We start from the raw sequence: 25,119 nt of genomic DNA, 5'->3' as shown, positions 1-25,119 counted from the left end.
TGGGCTGTGTGTCCTCCACGCTCAGGAGGGTCGCATAGTCTCCCATGGTGGGTTGAAAATTAAAAACGGGTCCTTTGCCATCGATAGCTGAGAAGGACTGCCCCAAGATGTGCTTCCCTTATAAGTGGAACACCCAAGGAGGGGGACGCACGCCTACCCCTTACATCAGGGACCCCAGAGTTCCATGGGTCTTGGCGGTGCTTGTGATGAACTTGTACGTGCCAGCCCCATCCGGAGGTGACAGCCCCAGCTCAGCTCTAGCGGGTCGTTGCCATGTGTAACGATATTTAATTATTCACCCAGCAGCAACGTAGCTCTTACCCTGTGCCAGACTGTGTTCTACGCACTTCATAAATATTAACTCACTTAAGGAAACCCTCCCAGCCCTAGAAAATGGTTATACTATTAAGAGTCTCATGTCAAAATGGAAGAAACTGAAGCATAGAGACGTTGGAGAATTTGCCCCAAGTCACTTGGCTTTTAAAAGATGGAGTGGGGACTTGAACGTGTGCCTTCAACCCCCACCCCCGGGCGGTGCTGTTCATCATACCAGGTGGCCAACACTTCCAGTTCCTCAAGACGAGCTAAACATGGGGATTTTTAAAATGTGAAATCTATTTAAACTCTTTTCAACCAGCAAACAGGTCTGTAAGTCCTAGGAGGTCTCCGCAGGATGTTTGTAACCCTTACACCTCTGAGATGCGTTCACGTCTGTGTTCTTGTGTGTCCTAGAGGACAACTAGCAGGTATCGTTACCCTCCTGTTTCAGATGAAACAAAAACGAGGCCTTAGTGACTAAGCGCCTTACCGCATGTCGGAGAAGCGAGCAGTTAGTGCCGAGTGATGACTGCCTGGCTTTCAGCCCAGTGTGTGCTGTTTTTGAAAAATGTATATGCTATAATTATTTAAGAGACCAGAAGATAAACAGGTAATTCAGCCTCTGAAGCAGCATTTTTCGAAGCTAGACCACGTGCATTTGATATTGGCTGCTTGATGCAAAAATGGACTCCAGGGAGTCCCCTCAGACCTCCTGCATCAGACCCTATGGCGGGGGTGGGGGCCGGGGGGCGGGGCAGAAACCTGTATTTCAACCAGCTGCTGCTGACGCTGAAGCAGCCACTGTCTGAGAACAGCTGTCTGTGGGCTTGTCTGTTTGACTTGATTGTCCTCATGCAGTGACTTAGGAGAAAATCAGATCTAGGTGTTGGGAAATATTGGAAAGGTCAAGTGGTGTATGTTTGAAGAATGTACCATCTCGCATCCTAAAGAAGATGCATTTATCCCCATGATTTTCTAAGGGCTCTTGGGCAAAGCACTGTATGTCCCTCTGACTCTGAGATTAGGAGATGCCTCCCTGAACTGTGTCTGATACCTTTACCCAAAAAAAAAAAAAAAAAAAATCCAGAAATCAACACTGCCCCGTGAAGCCAGTAGCCACATGTGACTGTTGAAATTCGGATTCATGAAAATTAAATGAGATTAAAATTTCGGGGCCATCTGTTGTGCTAGCCCCGTTTCAAGTACTCAAGGGCACCCAGCAGAATTTGATATTCCATTTAACTTCAGTAGCCACGTGTAGCTAGCAGCCACCCATTCTGGACAGCACAGCTGGCGGGAGGGAGCTGGTCGGACGGGCCCAGAGTTAACCCCATCCTTAGTCTGCTGGGAGGTTCTCACAGGAGCTCCAGTCTTTCAGATTGTCAATTAATGGCTTGGAAGACCGGTTCACATGGCCAAGTCGGGTGGCCTTCCACAAACTGCTTACATTCTGTAAGGCTCAGTCACCTCATCTGTGGAATTTAGTGAGTAACAGGACGTCCTTCATAGTGTTTTGGGGAGAAGTCTATGATGATGCATGTAAACTCATTAATATAGTCTTTGACACAGAGGACCTTCTACGAGGGTCACCTGATATTTTTTGCTGTGACTGCATTTTCATCATTCTTATCCCAAGCATACTGGTGCACAGATTGGGCCTCCAAGAATGTTTTGGCTACTGACATCTCCCAGCGTCCACCAGCTGCGCAGGTTTGCATTTTTAGGTTTGCAGATGTTCCTGTGGGACGCTCTCCTTTTTTAAACCAGCGTGCGAAGAGCATGAGGAACAGGGAACTGAAGAAATGCCTTCTGTGCCCCTGTGTTTCCATAGATCTGTCAGACACAGCCGTATGGAAGAAAGATTGCAGCTCATCTTCTAAGCATTGCTTCGTTCTTGGTCACTGGAGCAAACCTTAGATAGCCTTCTAGATCCTACACTGCATGCACACACACGCGCACACACACACGTCCATGCATGCACCCAAGACGTGGTATTGACTAGACTTGGAAACTCGGTTGTTTTGCTGCCAACCCCATTGTTGCATTTAAATTTTGCTAGAAAGTTCCTCGTCTTTTGAGAAGGCAGTGCTCAGAACTGTGTATCTTTATGAGACTGACGCGCTGCCTAGTGCGCTAAGGAGGCAGGTAGAACTGTGTATCTTTAAATCCTGGAATCCCAGTCTGTGAGTAACAAGTATGGGTCATAGAAGGATTAGCCAAAACACCTTAATCCTCAGGTGAAAGCTAGTTTTCTAGATAATGGATTTTTTTTCCCTTCCATCATCAATAACTCATGTTATTGAATAAGTTTGTTGTGTTCAATCTGGCATAAAGCATGATCTTGTTGTAGGCAGCATTTTTCCTTTGAACAGATCTGGAAAAACAGCCTCAAGGACTTGCCAGCCTTAGAGCTGGGCTTTGCCCCGTACTGATTTGCTTAGAACCAGGAGCACATTGCCCCTTGTCTCTGGAAAATACTATCCACCCATTAGGCTCACATGGAGTGAGTCAAGTAAGCACCGTCAGCCATTGACACCAGCACCATGTGGAGCCCTGAAGAAGCTCTCGAACCCTGTCATTGCCTAAACATGCCCGCAAAGCAGCTTGCAGCCTGGGTGACCCTAGTACTGCACATAGTAATAGCAGCAGCTACTGGCATTATGGGGTGTTGGGCACGTACTAGGTAGATTCTAAGGGCTTTGTGTGAACTAGCTCACCATAGCTGGAGGAGGTGGACCCCACTGTTAGTCCCCCCTTAAGGATGACCTAAGTGAGACCCAGAGAGGCTGTGTAGCTCAAGCCCACACAGCTTGGAAGTGGAGGAGCAGGAGGCAGTCTAGCTCCAGGCTTGTGCCCTCAACCACCATACCATGGACATGTGCACAGTGATGATAGTCGTAATGGGTGACAACTGTAAGACCACAGACTATGGTCTAACACGATGGTGATGTCCCATGTAACGTCTCTCTAAATCCTCATAACAGCCCTGTGAGATAAGTCTGATTATTTTGCCCATTTACAGGGAAGTATGCTCAAGTCCACAGGATTTGTGACCTCTCCATGGTCACGACTGATAGCCAGAATCTCAACCTGCAAGGCGCTTGCTCTCAACCTCCTTGATAGAGTCCCCACAGGAAGGGGCATGGTCACAGTCGGGATCGGGATTTCTTTTCCTCTTGCAGCCAGTCTGCTGACGTCCGTCTGGCCTGGGCAGGGCAGGACCGAAGCTGGAGAGCACGGCAGAAGGCAAAGCTGGTAGTCCGAGGTGATCTGCGTGGGTCAGGGGAACTTAAAGACAAAGGAGACAGGTGTAGACGGTCCAGGGGTGGGCGCCTGGTGGGAGGCCCCTGCAGAGATCAGGGGAAGGCTGTACCACAAGTCAGGGCCACCGTTCAAGTCACAATAGAGTCAGGTGAAGAGGAGAGTTCAAATCGGGACCTGTTGCCTCAGGCAGAGGGCGCACCAAAGGACAGCTGGAGATGGGTAGCTTGTCCCCAGCAAAGCACGCTGGAGCGCAGCAGTGAGGCTGGGAACACAGCTCTCCTTGAGGATCAGCCGCATGCCGTGAGGAGTGGCTGGGTCAGAGAGAGCTGCGACCTAAAGGAAGGAAATACAGGTGTGGAGGGGAGTAAAGAAAGGATGGTTTCTGTGCATTCATGCAGCCAGCCACTGTGACTTGAGGGCCTACCCCGTGATGGGCTGTAGACCAGTCTGCCAGAGCTGGAAATTGGACTTTGTGGTTTAATACCCGTGTGGCCTTGAGCTTACCTTTTTGATGCCTCAGTGTCTTCATCTGTGAAATAAAATGACAGCAGTGCCTTATAGGGTGTTGTGGGAATTAAAGAGTTAATTCCTGTAAAGAACTTAGGATAGTGCCTGATGTCCACTAAGTACTCAGTGCCAGCAAGAAGATGCCACTGCCTGTGCAGTGGGTTAGGGATACAGCGCTGAGCAAAAGTGGACAAAGAGCCTACCTTCCTGCTCCTCACAGTCTAATGGAGTTCAATAGATTAGAAGCATTGAATTGTGCAATATGAAATTGAATCTGTGGTAAATGTGGGCTAAGGGGGCATGCAAAGTGAGATAAAGCTGAAACAGGGAGGTTAGATGGAATATCCTGAAAAAGTGATGCTTAAGGGACAAGGGAAGGAGGATTCCAGGCAGCAAGAGCAGCATGTGCAAAGGCCCCGTGGTAGGAATGTATGGCAAGTATAAACACATGAAAGAAGGCCCACAGTGTAAACAGCAGTAAAGACTGATAGAGGAAGACCGATAGGATGTTGACCTAGGAGAGAAAAGTGGCAGGTTGACCGTGCCTTTGGGGGAAGGGTTCTGAGAGACAGAGAGGATCAAGTCAAAAACCTAGAACTGTGTAAGAGTTTGCCGACTCTGATTTTTGACCCAGGCTGCCATCAGCTAAAAGTGCACATGTCATTGGCCTGGATATGTAGAGACCCCGCCAAAGCAGAAGTCCGGAAGGACTTCCTGCTGCCTTTGATGAGTGTTGCACAGTTGTGGCACCGACACACCTTGACAAGGGACACTTTGTTGTGCAAGACCGAGATGCATGTACAAGATGTACTGATGGCCAGGGAGTCATGGGATAATTTTTCAGCCTTGCTGGCCAACTGGGAGAGAACCAGAGAACAACAAGGGGTGGAGGGGAGTTGAAAGAACCAACTGGAACAGCTCACTTGACCAAGAATGTCTGCAATGTTTTTTAATCCTTATAATGCAAAACATTTCTATATTTAATTCTGGGCTGGAACATTGCTCCTTTTCTTCTGCATAGTTTGGATGTGCATCCTCTACCCCAGTTTTCTTTATTTAATTGGTTGGGTAAAACCTCCTAACCAGCTGCCCCCCAGCCCCCAGAAACCCCGTTCCTCGCTACCCCCCTCTTACTTGAGCGGCCACACCTCAGTCATGCTCATGAATTTCACAACCCAGATCATTTGTTCATCCCCTCTGCTGGGAAGGATGGGTGGCCCGGTCCGGAATTACAGATTAGAAAACCCAGAGTCCTGTCAGTTGGCCTCCGGGCCAGCACCGAGAATACACTGGGATTGTCTTCCTTCATGAGAAGGGCAGAACTCTTGTTTGCAAGTGTCAGAAGCCCAACCCAACTGGTGTACACAGATGAGTTTGTTTTAAGTTGAGTGTCCACCAAGTTCACAGGATTTGGGTTCTGGGAACAGCGGGATCCAGGTGCCCAAATGATGTCATGAGGACCCACCTTCTTTCCATCTCCTCTCTCTCTCTCTCTCTCTGGGCTCTTACTTCCTCCCCACTGGCTGGCTTCGTTCTCAGGTGGGCTCTTCCCTGTGGTGGTTGAGATGGCCGTGGGCAACTCCAGGCTAACACCCATTAGCACGAGGTAGTGTCACCCAAAGCCCCAGAGTGGGGTCCCGTTTGCCTGACTTGCGTCACCTGACAATTCTTTTTTTTTTTTAAAGATTTTATTTATTTATTTGACAGAGATCACAACTAGGCAGAGAGGCAGGCAAAGAGAGAGAGAGGAAGGGAAGCAGGATCCCTGCTGATCAGAGAGCCCGACGTGGGGCTGGATCCCAGGACCCTGGGATCATGACCTGAGCCGAAGGCAGAGGCTTTAACCCACTGAGCCACCCAGGCGCCCCCACCTGACAATTCTTAAAGGACCTCCTGCAGTGGAAGGAACGGAGGAATGTTCACTCTGCTCAGTCCATCCTGAGTCATGTGCCCATCCTGGGACCTAGGGGATGGGGTGCAGCCCATGCAACCTGCAGGGATTGAGAATGGACATGGGCTTCCCAAAGACGAATCCAGGTAGTATTTTCGAAAGAAATGGGATTGTACTGCAAGGAAGTAAACAGCACACGAACCTGCTCCTGAGCCTATCCGGGGAGCATCCCTCCGGGACTGATCCAGGATCTGGTTCCTTCCTCCGGAAGCCCCGTCATGTGAACTTGACCTCATATGTCCATTATGTATATTTGCCATGGTTTTCTGGAGATGAGGGGGCATGTCTCCATGGTGATTTTAATGCGGGGAATTCAGGATGGCAAGGGGATGTTTTGCAAGGGCAGAACCCAACCCCTCAGCTCAGTGTTGAAGGTGTGAGTCAGGTTTCTGACCAGTTCCACGGGGTGACTTTCTCTGTGTTCCTTATGGCAGCGATGCCCCCTTACTGGTATTTCATGACTGTGAACCGGACTCATAGACCAAGGCCCAGATGAAAAACCAACTGAGTGAAAGTCGTGGTAGAATCTGTTCATCTTGTGTTTCTCTTTTTGGGTCAATTTCGTGCTGTGTGGAAGCCGAGGATATTCTCGGGGCCAGGTGAGAGGGAGAGGGGGCAGTGGACAGAGCAGTCTGAACAGAGCCCACCCCAGAGGGCCCGATGCATGCCTGCTTCAGGTCACGGTCTTGCTGACATTTTCTGGGTTCAGAGAAATTTTTCCAGTGTCCTGGTTTTTAATAACCATTCAGGAGGCTTATTTATAACCTCCCTGGGCATGGGCAGTCATCTCTACCCAGAATAAGTAACCATGGTTGCTGACAGGAGAGAAAAGGTTGCTGATTTTATTCATTTTATTACTGAAAAGGCAACACAGGAACATGTGCCCAGGGTGGAGGGAGGGGGCCGACAGGCACCTCAGACTGGTACCAGATTTTGTAAAGTAAATTTTTAAAGGACCTGTGTGCATTTCTCTTGGAGCTTTTGAATGTAGGAATCTCACAACAGGAAATAACTTCGCTCACACCCACTTGGTAATGGCCTTGAAACTCAGATTTTTAGGATTTATTTTTTTAAATGTGGGCAACTAGGAACAGCTACAAGAGAACAATTAAGAAATAGGGGAAAATATATCATAGCTCTTACCTCTTGACTAGTGTGAATATTTTGGTGAATTTTCATATCTTTTCCCTGTATACCAGCATGTTATATTTTTTTCTGAATTGTAGACATTCTGAAGGTTCTGGGTCCTGACTTTCTTCATTTGCATTCTGTTATTAGCTTCTTTTCGTGGCTTTTATCACATCACGTTTAATGGCTGCGTTAATATCCAGTCGAATGGACGTCACCGTGTTCCTGGAATGGGACCCTTAAGAGGCTCCCAAACTGATTTGTATTGAAATCTACATTTCCTTTGACTTGCAGCAACAAAAACGTACTTTTTTGACTCACTCTTTTCCTTATAAACATAATCAAACCTTCTAAATACTTTGGCACAGTTTCTCACCAGATGCTTGATCTCCTTACTTGAGCATCTCCTCCATGGGGTGTTCTGGTAGGACTGGGAGGCCCGTCAGCGATTCTGTGCCAGCCATTCTGGCCCAACCACCCCTCCTCTACCCAGACACAAAGTGCCTCCCGATCAGTAGGAAATGAGTGTGATTGAAACCCCACTTCCTAGTACAAGCCACCTGGGGCAGCTTTGAGGAGTCTGTTTCTTCATGTAAACAGTCACCATCCCTCCATCAGTGCATTCCCCGGGGACCACCCATTGACCTGGGATGCTTGTCAACAGTACACGTTCTTGGGCCCATCTGAGTCTGCTAACAGAGTCTCTCACTGGCCAGACCTGAGAATCAGCATTTCTAACAGACGCCCCCACAGAACTCTTAGGTCCGTCAAGTTTACGAAACACTGAGCTAGAGAAACCCAGGTCATGCTGGGGTAAGCAGCCCTCCCTGCCGCCTTGTCTGTGGTTAGAAGTTTCTTCTCGCCGATGGTACCCCTCTTGTATCTTTTCTCAGTCATGAGTCTAGCCTCCTGTTTGGACAAAAGAAAAATTGGATTGTGTTTCTTCTAAAAAGTTCTGAAGATGTCCCTGAATAGGATAGCCCTTGGTACCGTAAATAGCATCTAAGCAAGCTAAGAGCATGTTATCTGAAACACGGAGGGCGTGTTTCTTAAGCACTCAGTCTGGGCTAACTATGAAAGAGAGTGATACCTGCTAAGAGCATTTGGTAGTTTTGGTAGTGTCATTGAAGGCAGCAGGAAAGGTGAACCATAAAATACTCTGACTCCAAATAGGGCCTGTTTCGGCTGGAAATCGATGTGCAAGTGAAGGCCAGGAGACCACAGTTTTCATGAATTGGAAGTGGGTTGATTGGTTGGTTAACTTCGAATAACTTTCAGGCGCATCACCATGAACGGTCAGGTAGTTGTGTGTGGTGTGTGTGTGTGTGTGTTTCCAGTGGTGTGCCGCCAGGCACCTCCTCCCGCCTACCCTTCCCAAATCAAAACCAGAGCACGCCGTGTTTCTGGGAGGCAGCTGCCACAAATCAGGCTGAGTAAACAGGCGGGGCACCATCTAGAAGATAAAGTCTGCGTCTTCCAACACAAAATTACTAAGAAAAAGCCTAGTGTTTTCTTTGGTACAAAAACTTCGAACAGCTTAAAAATGTCCTGCTGAATTCCCCCTCCACTTAACTAGAACAGACCCATTTCCTCCACTCCTTTCCTGGGATCCAGAAAAAAGCCTTTCTCAACTCTGGGCTCCCTGAGGGTTTGATGGCCCCGTTTGTGGACTACCCAGCTCCCTGTCTTCTCTTTTGTCTTATCCCTCCCACGTACCAGGACTGGGGCAAAAACGTGCTCATTTCGCTCTTTGCAGAAAGCAGTAAAACACGTCCTTTGGTATATTCCTTTCTGTTCTCTGGGCCTTTCATTGGAACAGCTCCTTGACTCTTCAGCCCTGTAGAGTATAAGGGATTCTTGCTTCTTGGACTCAGCCCGTCCAGTTCCGTCTGCCCGCAGAGGGTTTTATCAGTCTGGGGCCACCTGAGAGGCCTTATTCTGATTCTGACCGCCTGTGTGACTGGCCCTGGCAGGGATTCTGGGCTTCCCAGCGGTGAGCCTGCTGGACCTTGCCTGGGTGTCTCAGCCCGGCAGGAGCAGGCTACTGATGGCTGCCTTGTTAGTTGGAGGCACTGACTTTCAAAGGCAGGAAAGTCCAGTTCAGGCTTTCCTTGTGTCTTTTCCTTGGAAGCAGATTGAGCTCAGAGTTGGAAGGGAGAGGAGAGAAAACAGCCTAGAATAACTCATTTAAAAAAAAAAAAAAATTCTTTCTTTATATCTGGATACTGGGTCCTAGGTAAGAAGATCAGAAGAGAAATTCCCTTTACCTGGGATAAACACATAGACACAAAGGCCCCCGCGGGGTGAGCAGGGTGGTCTAGGTCAGCGGTTCTCAGCAGGGGTGAGTGGGGAGGGGTAGGGGTTTTGTCACCTAAGGGACATTTAGCAATGCTTAGAGACAATTTTTTTAAAGACTGACTTATTTTAGAGAGAGGAAGAGAGCACGAGTAGCAGGGGCAGAGAGACGGGGAGAGAGAATCTCAAGCAGACTCCATGCTGAGCACAGAACCCAACGAGGGGCTTGATCCCACGACCCTGAGACCATGACCTAAGCCAAAACCAAGAGTCAGACACTCAACTGGCTGTGCCACCTGCGCACGCCACTTGGAAACATTTTTGATTGTCACAACTTGGGGTGCAGGTTGCTAGTAGCTTCCAGTGGGTAGAGGCCAGGGGTGCAGCTCCACAGCCTACAAGGCACAGAACAGCACCTTCCCTCCAACCAAGAGCCATCTGGTCCCATGAGACAGTAGCACCAAGGCTGAGAAAGCCTGGTCTAGACTATTGCCTTGGAAGTCTTCCCTTCCCACGGCAAGCGCTTAGAATCCCGAACTGATGGCTCTAGAAGGCGCCTCCCAGGCCGGGCATTTCAGAAGTACTCCCTGCAGTGGAATGAGCCTATTGTGTTTCTCACTCTGACCCCAGCTGCAGCCCACGCTGGGGTTTAGTGTTTAAGGGTCACAATGACCTGGCTGAAATCACACTGCCGCTGTAGCTATGTGGCCTCAGGCTGGTGGCTTAAACCTCTCACTCCCTCAGCATCCCCTAGTGTGATTATCAATGTATTCTCCCCCGGGGCCGTCGTGAAGCGTGGGGTAGTATGCAGAAAGCACCTCATTGCATGTCTGGCACACGGCAAGTTCAATATTGGAGAGTTATTATTATTCTTATTATCGGGGGCCCCAGAGTGCCGACCTCCTGCCGCCTTCCTTTAACTGTGTCTCAGCCCCTTGCTCACTTAACCAGGGAGAGGAGAGCGCGAATGGAATTCAGAAATCCTTCCGAGGTGCAGGAATCGACAGATGGGCCGTGATACCTGGCAGTTCTGCCGAGGTCAGCAGTCCAGACCCACGCAGACACCCAAAGTGGGGAGTCCTGCTGTTTGGATCTTCAGGGGTGATCGCAGCAAGAAAGAGCCGCGGGAGACCCTTTCTCCCTGGATCTCAGTCTCCAGCCTTCTCTGAGCTTGAAGAGGCTACCGCAATCTGTGGCCTAATTCTGCCCGTGTAACACTATTAGTACTAATGGAGCCCTCCCTCCCCGTGTGAGAAGGGTCCCTGCCGGCTCCTGGACTTCAGCCTTTGCTTCCCTGACCTTCCTTCCTCCTCCTCCACTACCCCCCCCCCCACCCACCCCAGCATCGATTAACCTCTCAGAGAATTCCCATTCGGTATAGCTTACAGGAGTTAATTTGTTCTTTCCATCTGTGGATGAGAAGCAGGCCCTGCTCTGGGCCCTGAGCTGGGAAGACAATGGGGACAGACACCAGTGGAAGTTTTCCATGGAGATCGTTATCAGCTGCAGGAACAAGCCCAGCCAGGCCCTCATCTGCAGATGTGTTTCAAGCTCTGGCCCCGGGGTGGGGGTGGGGGAGGTGTGATTCCAGCCTGGCCCCAGGGTTCTCAGATGGTTCTCCATGCAGCCCAGATCTCACCATCCTTGAGGGGACGGTGAGCTAGAAGTGGCTGGGCTTTCTATCACTTTGAGCACTGTCCTTTGTGGCTTGCTTTCTGCTTGGGATTCGAGCCGCCGGGAGAAGCAGATGGCTTCCTCTGTCATTCTCTGCTCTCTGAATCTGTTTATTGTGGGGGCCTCAGTAGTCAGGGCCCCTGGGTGCCACACTTTTATCTGCCAGTAAGAGATGGAGCCCATCAGACCCGAGGACAGTTTTTATTCCAGCTTTCCTCTGAGCTCCAAGACGACAGCAAAAAAAAAAAAAAAAAAAAAAAAAAAAGAATTTTAAATCCTCTTCCGTGGGTGCACAGAAGTATCATCTACTCCCCACCCCCAACCACCCCTTTTGTCTTCCACCAGCTGAACCCAGAGTCCCCCGGGGAGCACTGAGATGTAAACACTGTCAGCCCAGCCCCTAATATCCTGTACCACAAACTGTAAACACAGGAGAAGATGCCACATCATCCCTCGTGGCATTCCCCCAAGATCTCCAACACGCTGGGTTTCTAGAGTTGCCATTCAAAGGAGGACCATGCTTGTGTGTCTCCCCCACCCACCCAGAATCCCAACATCCCCTTTTTAATCTGTCTGCTCTCCTAGAGTTTGATTCAAGATTGTTTTGGAAACAGAATAGGGAGGAGGAGGACATTTTTTAAAATCTTGATTCTTCATTCTTTTATATTCATGTGGTCAACAAATATTTATTGAGCATAAATCGACATTTATAGACATTGGTGAATGAGTCCCACCCAGTCCCTATCAGGGTCAGAGCCCCAGCAGAAAATAGGCAGCACATTCAAAGAGTAATTAAAGGCTAATGAAGGAGGGCTGCTGAGTAGAACTAAGGACTCAGGGAGAGAATTGCAGCCAAAACTGCAGCCTTGGGAGGGAACCAAGGCAACACCTTGACCTCTCTCACTCTCTGCACTCCGATCTCCTCCCAGAAGTCAAGCCCCACTCACTAGAAGCCAGAGAAGGAACACACATACACACACACACACACACGCACACACACAGAGACACACGTGGACAGATTGTGATTAAGTGCCATGAAGGCAATGAGCAGGGTCAAGAATAGAGAATGTTGAGGGTTAACCACCTCAAAAGGATGACCAGGAAGCTCTCTGAAGTGATATTGTAGCAAGAATTAGATAAAAGGACTTGGTCTGGCACAGGAAGAGGAGGGGAGGGGAGGGAGGCCCTATTGGCCTTAGGAATGGCATATGCAAAGGCCCTGAGGCAAGAGAGAACTTGTGCAGTTCCAGCAACTGAAAGCAGGCCAGCAGAGTTGTCAAGGGGGAGAGAGTTATATTTAGAGCTGTGAAGCAGTCACATTTTATTGCTGGCTCTGGTTCAACCTCCTGGAATCCCTCTGAGAACACTGTCCTCGTCCCCTTTTTCAGTGGGGGTGTCTTAAAGTAGAAAAAGTCAGCTGACTTGCACAGGGAGTTGAAAAAGCAAATGCAAGTGTATAAGGAAGCATTAGGTGAAAAATTTCATGCGTTGCGGAGTGTGAGGGGAGGACATGCCATTTAAGACAAAAAAAGTTTTTTGAAAGTCTGTGAGCTCTTTCTGTTGATCTTTCTATTGCTGTGGCTTACATTTACTTTCAGTGCTTAGTCATATCCTGGGTTTCATATACGCAGTACATTTGCATATAACCCCAGGTATCCAGGCTTAGCAACGCAACTAATGCATAAATCTGATTAATGCAAAAGTCTTTCCTTAAGTAAACAGTAATCCTTGAAAACATATGTTACGCAGAAGTATGATTCACAAAACCCCCTTTTTTACTGCACAAATTAGCCAGTATTGGCCCTGGCCAACAAAATCCAGGGTTCTTTGGATATGCTTGTCTTGAAGAAAGATTGAGTAGCTGTCGTTTTTCCCAGGTGGATGTTGCCAAAATTACAGAAGGCTTTCATTTTACCTTCAAAGCTCTGGGTCCTTCCACCTTTCCTCAAAATCCCTAAGGCCAAGGCCCAGAAGTTCAGCAGGAGGATTTTGTGTTGCTGGGACGGGAAGTTAGCGTGTGATATTGCCCTTCTAGAATCTCATCACTGTGGTAGGACAAGAGATGAGACCTTCACGAATTCAGTTATGTCACATTCACTGAGTGGTGACCAAGACTTATCCTTAGCAAATCTCAAGAACCATCACATGTTTGAGGCCCTTGGCTGTGACTAAGAGGGAAAAAGGAGCCAATATCTCATGGGATTTGCCACCTCAAACCCAAAAGGTTTAGAGTGAATGCTTAACACTTATTCTAAAGACAGTGGCCACCGGGCCTTCTTGCTTAAGGGAAAGTGGGATTGGTGAGATGTCAGGTAGATGCTAAAATACTAAAGACACTGCTTCTCAGTCTTGGTCGCACCTGGAATCATCCCAGGAATGTAAAGGATGCAGGTGCCTCTGCCCCATCCCTAAGAGTCCAGTGTAACAGGTATCTGGCATTTAGTTTGGGCCAGGGGATATTTTCATGCTCCCCAGTAATTCTATCAAGCAGGCAAGATTGAGAAGGAAGGTATTAAGGCAAATCCAAATTTTTCATTAGCTGCATTTGTTTCTAGCTTCTGGGATGATCTATGAGGTCGTTCTGCTTTTATTGCCCTACTCTGGCCCTGTCTCGTTGAAGTACCACATCTTAAGGGAGAAAATGTTCGTTTGTGAACACACAAAAATGTGCTGTAGGAACATCTGTCCTCTATGAAATTCTACCCAAAGGCCCTAGAAATTGCTATTAAGGTGATAGTCTCAAGAGTCGGATAGATTCCTGTTAACTCTCAGCTCTGTCTGTTACCAGCTCTGTGACCTTGAGCAAATGATCTAAACTTCTTGAGCCCATATTCCCTCACCTATAGCCATCTTAGGATGAAATGAGAAGACACTTAACACGGTAAACACAAAAAACGTGTGTTGTTTCCGTATCAGCAGAGGTGGGGAATATTCTCAGGACCCATGTATTTTGATTCTGTTGTTGCTAAGGACTGAAGTGGAAAAGCCAAGGGGACAAAAATAACAAAAAGAAAAATTACAGCAATTGTCCCCTTCTTGGAGATGAGAGAACCAAGAGTCAAAGAATTTAAGGTCACGTAGCTAGTGAATGGGCTAAGTGGGGTTTGCCAGTCCACACGTGTAACCACTCCTCTGTGTTTTCCTCCACCAAATAAACGCTCCTGAAGAAGGAGAGGGGCTCTGGGTGACATCACCCCTTAACTGTGCCCAAGAAAAAGGAGTTTACAGAAAGCTTAGGTCTTTCTCTGTTGGGAAGGGTTCTCTAGGAAGACAGCAGCATGTGAAGCCAAAATGGACAGGGTCCACCGACGGCCTCAGGCCCCTCAAAAAATCATCTTCCACACCATTCACCGTTTGCTTCCCTTCCTCATAGCAGCCAGCTTGGGCTCAGCTAAAACCGCCTTATGAGCCGTCATTGCAGGCTGAGAGCAGCCGGCTGGGACAGGGGAGTCCCACCTCTTCCTCCTCCTGCTTGTTCCTTTGCCTTGTTCTGGTAGAACCAAGGTCCTCTGTCTTGCTGCTTCAAACAGCGCGGACTCTGAGCAGTGTTTCCTACGTTTTGTTGGGTTTTGAATAAGGCATGCCCTCTCTTTAACAAACGAAACACAAGACTCGCACACCCCCACCCGCCCAGAGTTCCTCGTTCTTCGCAGCCCCCCCCCCCCACTGTTCAGAGACCACCCGTTGTGCATCTCTGAGGCCACCAAGATCTCCCGTCACAAACAGAGCTGACAGCTGTGAAGCCTTGAGAGTAGGATGCTGTGTTAACGACTAACATCGACTTTTCTTAGTTCTTCTTGACAATAACGCCATGAGTCATACGTATCATCTCATCTCCGTTTCACAGACAAGGAATCAGGTCTTGAAGGTGTTGAATAACACATCTGGGACCCCAGTGCAGCCGGTGGCTTGAACCAGGGTCCTAGTGCCCAAGTCCTGTCCTTCTACATAATCCCGTGCTTCTCGGTCAGGGTGAGTTTACTCTCCACAGGACATTCTGCCGTGTCTGAAATTTTGACTTGTCACAACAGAGTGGGGGAAGGTACTGTATCCAGTGATTCAGAGGCTGAAGCTGCCTTTTAAAGTGCTTATAGCTCTCCCCCACTACACCTCTCCCGGCCCATCAAGGACGCAGAGCCGAGCCATACCACACCCCTCCTGGACGATCCCTGGTTTGACTTTGCCCAAGGCCCTACCTCCCCTTAGCAACAGAGGTTGAATCTGTCTCCGGAAGGTTCTTTCTGCCTGTGGAGAAGCTCCATGTGTATGCCGTACCAACAGCAGGGACTCCGTTGCTCTGAGCGTGGAGAAAGCAGGGAGCACTCCTTGCCCCGCTGATGGGCTGTGGGCACTCTCAGACCACCCCAGCCTTCCTGCTAACTTTCTCCTCTTTCTGCGCGTCCTCTTCCGCCACCGGCACCTGTTCTCTGTGAGACTGGAGGCTCTTTCCATGGGCGAAGCCTGAAATGCCGCAAACTATAATAAAAAAGAAAAATGGGGAACTTCTTAAATTATTGTTTTAAAGACTTTATTTATTTGACAGAGGAAAAGAGAGAGCACAAGCCAGGGGAGCAGCCAAGGGAGAGGGAGAAGCAGGCTCCATGCTGAGCAGGGAGCCTTATGGAGGGCTCGATCCCAGGACCCTGGGATCGTGACCTGAGCCAAAGCAGACGCTTAACCAACTGAGCCACCCAGGTGCCCCAGTGAGGAACTTTTTTAATCATATAAACTATGAGGAAATCCTCTTCCCCCCACACCCCCACACCTCCCTGAGCCTCACACTCCTCTTAGTTTAAAAAAAAAAAACCAAAGTAACAAAACCTACTTTTAAGGGATTCGTGAAAATCAAATGAGGATGAATATGTAAATTTTAGTGACAATGCCTTGTCCCTGATAAATTATTCAAAAGGCTACTTCTTGTGAAATACCAATGAAGAAAAACTTACAAAGACAGGACGTGGCTGCAGAGGTAGGAGGAGAGGAGCAGGCAGACGGTGGTGGTGATAATGGTAGTCTTGGTCGTAACGGCCTTGGTCACTAGATGCTGTGGGATGGCGCTGTGTCTGCAGAGTTACGTGCATTAGCCCATTCCGTATGGGTGAGGTCTGTTCCTCTTCCCTGGGGCAGCCCCCCCACAAAATGCTTCCCTTCCCTCTTCCCTGCCTTCTTTTCCTCCGTAGCATTTAGCACTATATGCCACTTATTTTGTTGATTGTCTCCCTCCCTTACAGGGAGGAGAGCTGCTTAAGGGCAGAGACTGGCGTCTGGTTTGCTTTGCTCCTGTTGCCCCAGCGGCTGGAGCACTGTCTGACATTTGATGCATATTGGATCAATTTCATACGGGGTAGGCATTCATGAAATGTTGGTGAACAAATGAGCCTCCATTTTACAGATGGGAAAACAGAGGCCAAGAGGGGCGAAGGGAATTGTCTAAGAGCACACAGTTGCTGAGAGGCAACCGGATTTCTAGAGAGCCTCAGCCACCAAAAAATAGCAGAGCAGCATTGACCTTGTGCCGCAAATGTCCTTGTGGCTCATACTTAACACCAGCCCTAGAGGTGGCCTGTCCTCTGTCTGGGTTCAGAGCTTTGGGGTAAAGGTATGGGTGGAGATGGGCCGCTTGGAGATCTAGAACCACTGACCCTGATTTCCCGTGCCTCCCTGTGAACTCCAGATTATTTTTCATCGCAGACAGTTCCGAATAACTTAGCACAACGTGGGGTAGAATTTGTCTTTGCTGTGCCTCAAAGTGTTCTGTCAAGGGTAGACTTTGTGTTCAATATCCTTGTCCTGGGCTCTGTTTCAGCCCCAGAAAAAGCGTCTTGCCTCTAGCTTTCCTGAGACGTGGGCCAAGGTAAAAAGCGACCGGCTCCCAGTGTTTTCTATGTAATTTTCGTCACTCCCAATGTTTTCTTTCTTTCTTTTTTCTTTTTTTTTTTTTTAGATTTTATTTATTTATTTGACAGACAGAGATCACAAGTAGGCAGAGAGGCAGGCAGGGAGAGAGAGGAGGAAGCAGGCTCCCCGAAGAGCAGAGAGCCTGATGTGAGGCTCCATCCCAGGACCTTGGGATCATGACCTGAGCCGAAGACAGAGGCTTTAACCCACTGAGCCACCCACCACCCCGCTCCCAAAGTTTTCCATGTAATTCTATCGTCTTCTCTAAGTTACAAACAAAAATAGTTTTTAAAATATTACAAAACTACAGAAATATATAGTTGGCCCTTGAAGAACATGGGGTTGGGGGTACTGAGCCCCTGCATAGTCGAAAGTCTGCATATAACTTTTAACTCCCCAAAAACTTAACTTAGTCAAAGCCTCCTGTTGGCCAAAAGCCTTACTGATGACATAAACAGTCAGTTAACACATTTTTTATATTAAATATATTCTATACTATGTTTATGCAATAAAGTAAGCTAGAGAAAAGGAAATGTTAAGACATTCATAAGGAAGAGAAAATACATTTATAGCACAGCACTGTTTCAAAAAATTTAAAAATCCATGTATAAGTAGACCCACACAGTTAAAACCTGAACAGGGGTCAACTGTACTATATAAATTGAAATCATCCCCCAGTTTGCATCTACCTACCGTTAAGTGACAAATCCATTAGTATTTATCTCTGGGCATACACTGACAGATAAATAATTGTAAACAGCAAAGTCATCATACCATTCTGCAATATGTTTTTTTACTTAACATTATTTCTTGTTCATCTTTCCCTCTTGGTGTATATAGCTCTAACTGACATGAAGCCATATAGCGTTTCATTGTGTGATGGTATCATCATTCTTTCAACACATCCCCTAGGGCTGGACACTTGGATTTTTTGCAGCATTTCACTGTTATGGTCGTTTGTATCCTTGTTCAGGTTTTTCCGTAGGACCAATCCCTAGAAGTGGGACCCTCTGGACCAAAGGATAGGCACATGGCAAGTTTCTGTAGATACTACCCAATTGCCCTTTTGTACTTCTATCGAAAGAGGAGGTGCTCTGAGCTTGGCACTTGGTAGGACCAAAAATCCTTCTTGAAGATGGGGACTATAGAGCGTGCTCAGCATGGTCCCCCATCTGCTCTGGTATTTGGGGGTTTTATGTGCTCCCAGAGCAAAGAACAGCTCTGATGGCCCAAGAACTGGAGCCGGACCAAGTAAAATCCCTTCCTCGCTACCTTCTCCAGCAGCCTGATGGGTTTCTCGGGAGCTAGCCATCTGAACAGTTTCCAGGGGAGCTGGGTTGCCATCCACCCTGGCTGGGTTGGCACAGGGACCACACTTAGGGACAGGGGCCGGGGAATTAAGTCATCAGTCTTCACCTGCCAAGATCCGGTGGGAAAGGTAACACAAACTGGAAATCCTGCGTCTGAAAGCGGCTCAGGGCTTGGCAGGTCACAGAACCCTCGCACCTTGCTTGGCCTGCCTGGAGGCAGAGATCTGTAACAGGAGGCTTTTCAGACTCCGAATTCCAAGGTTGCCAGCTAGTAAGGGGGTCTGACCTATTTATTTATTCACACCCATCTGACTTCAAAGCAGTGGGTTTTTTAATTTAAAAGAGGTATGGAAATCTACCAGAACACTTGTTGCAAATGTAGTCTTGAGCTCCACTCCCCTAAGTCCTGAGGCAGTAGGTCTGGGACAGGAACTGGGACTCTGCATTAATTTTTTTATAGTAACATATAATGTATTATTTTCCCCAGGGGTACAGGTCTGTGAATCATCAGGCTTACACATTCACAGCACTCACCATAGCACTCCCCAGTGTCTATCCCCCAGGCCCCCCTGGGACACTGCATTTAAAGAAGCCACCCAGGTGACTCTAAAACAGATGCTGTCAGGACCCCACTCTGTTTTATTTTATTTTATTTTATTTATTTGTCAGAGAGAGAAAGAGAGAGAGAGTGTGCAAGCAGGGGGAGCGGTAGGCAGAGGGAGAAGCAGGCTCCCCACCGAGCAAGGAGCCCAACACGGACTCGAGCCCAGGACCCCAAGATCATGACCCTAGCCGAAGGCAGATGCCCAGCCAACCAAGCCACGCAGGTGTCCCCCACTCTATTTTGGCTATACCTATAGCCAATCATTGTGTTGTACACCTAAAGCAAATACAAGATTATATGTCAAATATATCTCAATAGAAACAAAAGACAAAAGGCTTTTGAATCATCTTTAAAAAGGGGGGGGGCACCTGGGGGGCTCAGTGGTTTAAGCCTCTGCCTTCAGCTCAGGTCATGATCTCAGGGTCCTGGGATCGAGCCCCACATTGGGCTCTCTGCTCAGCAGGAAGCCTGCTTCTTCCTCTCTCTCTGCCTGCCTCTCCGCCTACTTGTGGTCTCTGTCTATCAAATAAATAAATAAAAATCTGAAAAAAAAAAAAAAAAAACCTTACAGACTCAGCTGGGGGAAGGTCGGAGAATCTCCAGTGCAGGTTCAGAAAAGGAACTGGGGTTCAGAGGGGAAAAATGATTTATTCCGTCTTCCAGGAGTGGGCAGCAGAGCTGTGATTGAACTCTAGGTCCTTCCCTGTCCAGACCAATTACTTTTTCACTACCCTAGTAAACACAGTTTATAGGAAGTGTACAATCCATGGAATTTCACAAAGGAAATGAAATATTTGAACAAGGTAAAAGGTAAAAGGGGAGTGGCCTGTCCGGTGGGGTGTGGGGCAGGGGGAGATGCATGAAACCCCTCCCATGGGTACAGAATTGAAAGGGGAGTCAAAAACTTGGTCATCAAGATACACAGTAGTTCATCGCAGCATTTTCAGAATCAAAATTCATGCAAAAATCCATGAGGAACAAGACTTTAAAACTGTATAAAGACAGGATCCATTTTACTGATTATTTCCTTTTTGCCCTAGGCTTCTGTTTCCACTGCGCGTGCCCCTCTTCCAGCGATGGGGATAGAAATTGTAAGCAGACTTGTTTGGATTTTAACAGGAAGTCAGTGTTGAGCCACTGGTTCCCAAAACGTGTCCTTTTGAGTAGGCTGGAGGCAGGTGGGGAAGAGGTTCTATCATCCAAGTGTCTCCTTTATTAATTCCTACTGCACTTAAGCAGTTAAAGATTTTCAGAAGTGCTTCAGAAAGGGCCAGACTGACTTGTGTACAGAATCCTTTCTCACTAATCCAGAAAGGATACTTTGTAAAAGTTCCCTCAACTCCTAGGCTGGGATTTGTGTGCCACTGGCAAGGTGTGGGGAGAGAGATCTGAAGGCTTTGGGGAACTCTGGATTCCCAGCTCCTCCTGGGCTAGCAGCTGCTTTCGCCATCTGTGTGGAGGGTGAGGCTCGCCAAGCCTAGGCTGCCTCAGGAAGCCCGGTGAAGGGCACAGACCGAGAGCAGGAGGGAAAGTTTGCATGGCCAGGTTCAGTGTTTTTATGCTTTCTAAGAACTCAGTCCTGGCTTTGCCCTTGTCAGAAGTAGGGAAATGGGGGGCACCTGGGTGGCTCAGTTGGTTAAGTGTGTGCCTTTGGCTCAGGTCATGATCTCAGGGTCGTGGGATCGAGCCCCACACCCGGCTCCTTGATCAGCGGGGCATCTGCTTCTCCCCCTCCTTCTGCCCCTTCCCCTGGCTCCTGCCATCTCAGGCACAAGCACACTCTTGCTCTCCTCTCTCCCTCTCCCAAATAAATTCTTTTAAAAAAAAAAAAAAAAGAAGAAGAAGAAGAAGCAGGGAAGTAGGTTGTTGGCACCCTCATTTATGTTGATGAGTGGAGAAGAGGGGAACAGGGCAGAGCAAGGCTGTACTTTCTCTCCCTCTTTCTCTGAGTTCTTTGGTCCCCTGGCCAGAGATTGGGGCTTTACGTGCTTAGGAACAGCCCTCTGGTTGGTCTGCGATCAGCACCTTCCTGGATGTGTTATGAGAAACAAGCGAAACCAAGCTGTCTTTCCAAGTTCATGATACAGGAAGGTACCCAGACCTTTGCTGTTTCAAGTGTGGTCTGTGGACCAACAACATGGGCACCTCCTGGGGCTTGTTAGAAATTCAGAATCTTGGCCCCAGCCCCAGATGCAGTGGACCCCAATTATCATTTTAAGAAGACACCTGGGTGGGGGGGGACTTGCATGCCTGCTGAAGTTGGAGAAGAGGCTGCCTCTGGAGAACTAATTCAGTCCCTGCCTTTGTCACTGATTCCCGTCATCATCCCTGTCCTTGGGCAAGTTGTTCATCATTTTGTCTTTCTTTCCAGTTCTCCAAGAGCAGGTACCACACTGCCTTCCCCTCCAGACACGGCAGGAGGGACCAACAAAGACTATCTTTGGTGTAAATGAACAAAAGAAGTAATAATGATTACTTGAAAACTTAATTCTTACCCAAAAACTATATTCTGTAGCTTGAATTTGTAAGATCTTGATGAAATCCCCAAGCCATGTCTTTTTCTATACGTGTATCGCCTCGCATGCATTCATTGATTCATCCATTTTCCCATTCTGTCCCGACCCTTTCAGTTCTGCACGCCATCTACCCATCCTTTGGACAGCCACACCGTCTGCCTCTCCTTCATTGTATCTGTTCACCCCCAGTCATCCCAGTCATTGCTCCGTCGTACATGATGTCATGAACTTTTATGCCAAGAATAGCACTCTGTCAACTCCCAGCTCTGTGTAAGGTCAGTCAGATCTTGAGAAGTAAGGATCCCAAGCTTAAAAGAGGCTGTTGTATACTGCCCCTCAAATCCGTAAACCACTTTCATCCAGACTTTACCCTCTTACCGAGCTGGCTGACCAGGGTGAGAAATGCACCCCTAAGTGGGGGGGTGGGGGGGTAGAGGCTTGTGGACAGGCAGGTAGGATCCATGTGTAAATGTGCCCAGGGATGGGCACTGAATTATTGCACTCCTGCCCCACTCCCAGGTCAAGCACTAGACCAGCACCAGGCTGCAGAAGCCCCCTTCCCCCCCTTCCCCCCACCATCCCTCCCTCATCTCCAAAGCAAGCAGTCCTAACCTCAAACAGTTCGGATTCGTTCAGGACGGTTTTTGATCTTATATCCCTGGGATCGTACTGTTTGTGTTCTCTTGTGTCTGGCGTCTTTCACTTTCTGACCTTCACCCGTGCTGTTACGTGTAGCAGTAATTTGTATTTATGCAATAGAAAGTTATCCATTCATGAAAAGAGTTTTGTGAATGGTGGCCACCGGTTCAAAGCGCCAGTGTGTGGATGGTTCTTTCCCTCTGTCTTCGCCTCCTGGCTGTCAGATCTCTGACTGTCAGCCCTGTGGCCATAGTCCTTGTACTCTTTCTACTCACCCAAATAAAAGGCAGAAAGTAGGAGTTCTGACGTGGCTGCTGTGTGACCTTGGGCACATTATTCCCGCTCTCTATTACCCACTTGAAAAACTTGCATCTCAATGCCGAGCACTTTCATCTATGACAACAGAGAAGTACCTGCAAAGTGACAGATACTGAGGGAGAGAGAGAGCGAAAACATTCCCTCTGACGTCTCGGCACTAGCACTGTTCTAAGCTCGGTGTCCTGACCCCTTCCTTTTCACTGTCACCGGCAAGGAGGTGGAGTCCACGCCTCTTCCCATTTTACAGATGAGGGAACTGAGGCATCACGCAGGCCAGGGTCTTGCCGGTGGAGGCATAGCTCTGGGAGCTGGAGGCAGAAGGTGAACCGCAAAGCCAGCGCTCTTCTCCACTCTCCTGTGCTGCCTCTCAGGGGAAGGGGGCTTTATTAATCCTGCAGACAAGCGTGGGAGGGATGCTTTCAAACCTAAAGTGGCCTGGAAAAACCTCCCCCTGGCTGCTGTTTGCCTCCCTGTCCTCACCCCTGTGCTCTGGTGACACAGCCCTCCTGTCCCTTCTGAGGACACTCGGAACTTCATCTGGTACAGAATGTTCTCGTTCCCTCTGCCTGGAATGCCTTCCCCCACCCATGGCTGGCTCCTTCAGATCCTTGAGGTGTTAGGATAGTTATCACCCACCACCACAGGGTTCTTTGCGGGTGCTCAGTCGGGGTACAGCCAGTCTTTAATTCTCTAGGACAACAGTTGCATTTCCTCCCTCATGGGATTACTCCCTAGAGCCGCTGTACCGATATGTGAATGAGTCGTCCGCCTTCTCCGTAGTCACCAGAAAGCGTCTGCTCCCCAGAACCTGGCTTCGCCTAGAATCATTGAAGAGACCAAACGAGTCTCCGAGGCCCTGGCTGCCCGCTCACGGCTGCTGGAGAGCCACTGAGCTTCCGCCCCATGTTCCCTAAACACAGACTCCGGTGTGGTCTGCTGGTTGACTTGGGTGAATGGATTCTGGAAAGCAACATGGGGTCAGCGTGAGCCCTGTGCAAACCCCGGCAAACAGTCTTCACCTGGTTTGAATTTTTTATGCATCCTTTCAATTAGCAATAGGCTTTGTGGCTACATGGCCGCAATCCCCCATGGAGCTGGATAGGAGTTAAAATTGACCCCACATGTTTCTAAAAATGTCACTTCCTGGGCTCCCCCCCCCCCCCACTGCCTTTTACACGTCGGTCTTTATTGGGGTAACTTTATGAGGGAGTTAATGAGCCATTCAGCAGATAGGAGGCAAGGGACCTCCCGTCTGCACCAAGGTTTTGATCTTGACCAGGCGCTCTCCGGTAACTGTCCTGGGTGTGCCAGAAAAGCGGTTTTAGTCCTCTTGTGCCACTTGTCACTTCCCAACTACTCTGGCTCAAAGGCAAGTCTCTGGGATGAATGCTGCTAAAAACCAGCACCTCTGTTGTTGGGGAAACCGGAATTGGTCACGGCCTTCTTCAAAACCCGCCGGTTGTGAGGCAGCTGTTCCTTATTTCGGGCCGGTCTCACCCAGTGGTCAGGGACAGGGAAAGGGCCCTTCCCTGGAGGGGGATCCCGGTGGGCAGTGGCGTGGTGCGAAATTAGAAGCGGGCACCTCCCCCCACCTCCCACCCCCGGCCAGCCTGCCTCAGCCTCCCTCTGGGCAGCAGCTGCCTGAAGAAGACGGTTTCCTGCGTCTGCCAGCACTTTTCCTGGAACCCCAGGAGCAGATGTCGGACACGTGACTGTGAGCACTTATGACCAGCTTGTCCCTCGGGACCCACTAGACGGGCTGTGACCGGAGTTGAAGAAGGAAGAGAGCAGGATTTCGCAAGCTTCCAATGGGAGGAAGAAAATAAGGCTGAGAAGGCCCAAACCACCGGGACCTCTGGAAACCCACTCAGGGGGAGACAGACTGTCAGGAGTGCGTGAGCTGAGGGGAGTTCAGAGAGACAACAACTTGTGGGACGCATTCCACCTTCTCTAGAAGGACAGGGCGTCCGGCCTCTCTGGTGGTCAGGCTCCCGTGTGCATGGTGGGGTGAAGCAGGGTTTACCCAGCTTTGCTGCGAGATCTGGAGCAGAGTCCTTCTGAGGCTGTGGTCTGCGGCTGCCCCAGGACTGGGTCTGTTCGGACAGGAGTCCTCAGCTGGGGCCGTTCTATTCCCACAGGACATTGGGCGGTGTCCGGAGATACTGTGCGTTGTCACACCTGGAGGGGTGTACTGCTGGCGTCTAGTGAGCAGAGCCCAGAAATGGTGCTCACCATCCTGTGAAGCACACAACAGCCCCCATACAGGAAGAAACAAAAATGATCCTGCCCCAGACGCTAAAAGTACCAAAGCTGAGAGACCCTGAATCCGTGTCTTTGGGTATGGGGTTTCCTGGAGTCGAAGCCCCTTTAGTTGCTAAGAAGATTGGCCCTGAAACTGTCACCACTCTGGCGCAGTGTACCTCTCATCCTCAAGGGCATATGAATCACCAGAGAGGCTCCAGTGCAAAGGCAGGTCGGGATTCCGCAAGTCTGAGTACGACGCTGGGGCCACTGGCCACAGATCACACTCTTAGTAGCGAGGAATTTTGAGTGTACCCATAATTCCTCCCAGAGCCTCTCCCCTCTCCCTCTCTTTCCAGCCCCAGCCCCCACCTGTCCCTGTCCTGCCCTGTTCGAACATTCCGTGCCTTGTCACTGAGGAACATGTGGTGGTGGTTAAACCCCACTGCCCAGATG

At 49.0% G+C, this 25,119-nt stretch overlaps 1 protein-coding gene across 4 annotated transcripts in view; it reads left to right on the top strand.

Annotated features, from left to right (window-relative positions):
* PRICKLE2 (prickle planar cell polarity protein 2) overlaps window positions 1–25,119 on the top strand; it is a 319,924-nt gene that overhangs the window by 281,749 nt on the left and 13,056 nt on the right. The window lies entirely within an intron of this gene.

The sequence above is a fragment of the Mustela nigripes genome, chromosome 2 (genome assembly GCF_022355385.1).
Source record: "Mustela nigripes isolate SB6536 chromosome 2, MUSNIG.SB6536, whole genome shotgun sequence".
NCBI classification, from domain to species: Eukaryota; Metazoa; Chordata; class Mammalia; order Carnivora; family Mustelidae; genus Mustela; species Mustela nigripes.
The sequence above is the reverse complement of the archived record's forward strand: the minus strand, read 5'-3'. Positions and strand labels throughout refer to the sequence as shown.